Here is a 3,911-nt window from a genome sequence, read left to right as displayed (position 1 = left end):
GATCAAACCAGAGAAAGTTGGACCTGCATCGCTACTGTTTGTCCACCATCCAGAACTGAAATACCATTGCTGACATGTACACATAATGAACTGTTGGACATTGAAATTGGGACTCAAAGAATTGTTGGCCCAGAAAGAAACTTACTGCAGGCTAATTTCTTTAATCCTTGACAACAATTTAAAGGGACTTCATAGAACTCTATCCTTTCCATTGAATTTAAAAATCTTAAAACATACATTCTTGTTAAATTTAAAAAATCAAAAAGAGTGAGATGCCGGAAGCCAATTCCAGCATGTCAGCAAGGGCTGAATCATCTGGAGTGGCAAGGGCATTTCCCCAAACCTGAAAAGCGATGATTGCTTGCTGCCAGATAGCTAAGGGCATTTCAATCTACATGTTATTGTCTCCCACTGGTCAAACACCTGAACAGCCATAGACAAATTCCCCAATCTGACAATGGATTCTGTACAAAACCCTACCCTTTGATGTGTATATCTCTACTTTACCTTAGGACAAATTGTGTTAATAAAAAGCAAGGGGTCCTGAGACGCAGAGAACTTAGTTCCTTTAGCTAAGTCTTCTCTGACTCTCTATAATGCCTTTCAAAATTATGTTTTGTCTCTGGACTCACTAATTTATGCACAGCGCCTTCTCCAGATTGCTGAACCCTTCCAGATGCTGGATCAAGACCACTGGCATTACTTTGTGCCTATGATCCTCTCTCTGTCCTTTTTGTTTTCTTCTTAAAATAGTCCCTTTATCATTTCTTGTATTGCTGGTTTGGTATTAACCTTTAACAATTTTTTTTTCCTGGAAATCTTTTTCTTTCACCTTCAATTTTTAAAAATACCCTTGTTGGATACAGTAGTCTTGGATTTATGCCCTTGCTTTTCATTACTTTGAGTAATTCATGCCACTCCCTTATGGCCTGAAATGTTTCTATTGAGAAGTCAGCTGACATTCTAATGGGGATGCCTTTGTAGGTAATTTTCTGTCTCTCTCTTGCTGCCTTTAAGATTCTTTCTTTGTCTTTAACATTTGCCATTTTTTATTATGATGTGTCTAGGTGTGGGTCTCTTTGGGTTCATCTTGATTGGAACTCTCTGTGCCTCCAGAGCTTGGGGAAGTTTTCTGTTGTTATTTCTTTAATCAGGTTCTCTGTTCCTTAATCATCCTCTTCTCCTTCTGGTACTCCTATAAGGCAGACATTGTTATGTTTCATGTTGTCCCAGAGGTCACTTAAGCTATCTTCCCGATTTTTAATTCTTTTTTTCTATTTTTTGCTCTAATTGGGTATTTATTCCTATCTTGTCATCCAAATAGCTGATTCAATCCTCTGTTTCATCCAGTCTACTTTTAATACCTTCCAGTATGTTCTTGATGTCACATATGCCATTCTTCATTTCTGTCTCTTTCTTATTAATGGCCTCTATTTCCCTTTGCATCCTGTTGTAATTCGTACTAAGTTCCTTAAGAGAGCAACAAGAAAAGCCCAGAGTGAGCAGAACGAAGGAGATAATAAACATAAGAGCAGAAATAAATGACATAGAGACAAAAAAAAACAATACAAAAGATCAATGAAACCAATTAGCAATATGCTAATTAGACCGGACATCTTTCCTGATGAAGCTGCAGCCAGAGGGAAGCCGGTTCAGGCAGCTGGGGGAAGGAAGGCCTACTCTTGCACGAATTTCATGCATTGGGCCTCTAGTTCAACAATAACAGTTGAATACTTCAATGCCCAACTTTTCATAATGGATGATATAGGCATAAACCGTGGGACTGCCAGTGAGTCAAATACCAGCACTACCTTGTGCCCCAGACCACGTCATGAGGCAAAAGCCCAGTGGGACCACGAGTGCCTGCAGTTGACACCTGCAGGACCAGCTCTGTGGGGGAGTATAGCTCCGAACAGGGACAATCAAGATGTGAGACTCAGGTAGACCCAGCATTTGGGTGAAGGAATCCCCAACCACTGGACTACTAGGGGCTTCAACTTATCAGAACTGCATCAGGTTTCCCAGGGCCAGAAAGGGACAGTGACTCACATTCACCTGCACTAGAGAAGTTCCCAGGAAGCCCAGGTTGGACACACCAAGGACCAGATTCAACAACATCAGTGCAAAATCCAGTGAGCCCCACAAATAGAGGACCCAAAGATCTTTGAGTATGTGAGTGTGTGTAGTTTTGTGTTTTTTGGTGTGTGTCTATATGAGTGGATTTTTAGTTTTTTAGTTGTTTGTTTTCTCCCTTTTTTTTCCTTCCAAATCTCTATTTTCTCTCTTTGCTTTGATTATATTCTACTTTAGTCTATTCTTATTGTTATTATTAATTTTTCATATTTCATTTTTCTCATTTTTTCTAATCTATATGTCAATATATCCAATATTAATACACTTTAAATTCATTATTATTATTTCATTTACTTTCTTTATTCTTCCAACACTAGTTATTTTAGCTTCCGCCTTGCTTCCATATAGCCATTTTTATCTCCTTCTTTCTCCTTTTTTTTCTTTTTTTCTTTATTGATTAAGGTATTACATATGTGTCCTTATCCCAAGAGCTAGTTCTTTGAAAGGAAAAAACAATATTGATAAACCTCTAGCCTGGCTCACCAAGAAGCAAACAGAGAGGACCCAAATAAACAAAATCAGAAATGAAACAGGGCCGAAACTGGTTTAGCTCAGTGGATAGAGCGTCGGCCTGCGGACTGAAAGGTCCCGGGTTCGATTCCGGTCAAGGGCATGTACCTGGGTTGCGGGCACATCCCCCAGTAGGGGGTGTGCAGGAGGCAGCTGGTCGATGTTTCTCTCTCATCGATGTTTCTGACTCTCTATCTCTCTCCCTTCCTCTCTGTAAAAAATCAATAAAATATATTTAAAAAAAAAAAAAGAAAGAAATGAAACAGGCAAAATAACAACATATGTAATACCTTGTCTATTTCTCCCTTTAATTTTGTCAGAAAACTCAACAAAGGTAAACCGGGCTTGAAGAGAACAGATTTTAAAAATAAATTTGTTTCAATAAATATTTACAGATCAGGTAGTAGATAGCAAAAGACTGACAGAATAGTACTGCTTAGGGAAGAAGGCAAAATAGGCTGTGGTCTAGGAGAAATCAGTTTACTGAGAGGACTGAGTGAAGAAGGGGTCATGGAGAACCTGTCAGATAGGATATAAGGGTGCTAAGTGGGTGAGTGGGAAAATGTATATTTACATAAATGTGAAGGGGTATGACAAGAAAGATGAAGGGATACTGGTCTAGATGGAAAAATATGAGGGGGAAATTAGGCGAAAAGAGAAAAGTGTTTAAATAGTATAAATAAGAGCTTACGACAATCATCCTCAGAAGAATCTAATTACTAAACAAAACTGTATGTTAAGCTTCTTTCAATAATGAATACAAAAAGACAGTGACATTTTTATCAATAGAAATATAATTTATAAATGCAAACTATTAATTCATATTACAAAGTTAATCAAAATGATCACAAGTTAAGTTGTTAATTTTGATGTGTCAAATTTGATACTTAACACCTGTATTTGAGGATTTTGTTTCATAATAAAAATGTATACATTTTAAAAGCTGCAAATGAAACATTTTTAGAGACTCTAAATGATTTTTATGAAACCAAATGTTCCACAGAACATACCTAAACCATTGACTTGACCTATATCTTTTCCTGGTGTGATTTTTCTTTTACTAGTAATAGGGAAATACAAGAATTGAATAAATAAATGTTTAATAAAGAAATTTCAAACAATAGAACCTCTCAAAAATATCAAAGGCCCTGAGGGTGGTAGTAGATGGCCGATGATTTGAAAAATGAAAATAATACTATCTATCCTATCTAATAATAGAAAACATGGTAATTAACCATACCTCTGACATGCTTCCCATTGGCTAATCA

This window comes from Myotis daubentonii, chromosome X (assembly GCF_963259705.1).
Source record: "Myotis daubentonii chromosome X, mMyoDau2.1, whole genome shotgun sequence".
In the NCBI taxonomy this organism is placed as follows: Eukaryota; Metazoa; Chordata; class Mammalia; order Chiroptera; family Vespertilionidae; genus Myotis; species Myotis daubentonii.
The sequence above is the reverse complement of the archived record's forward strand: the minus strand, read 5'-3'. Positions refer to the sequence as shown.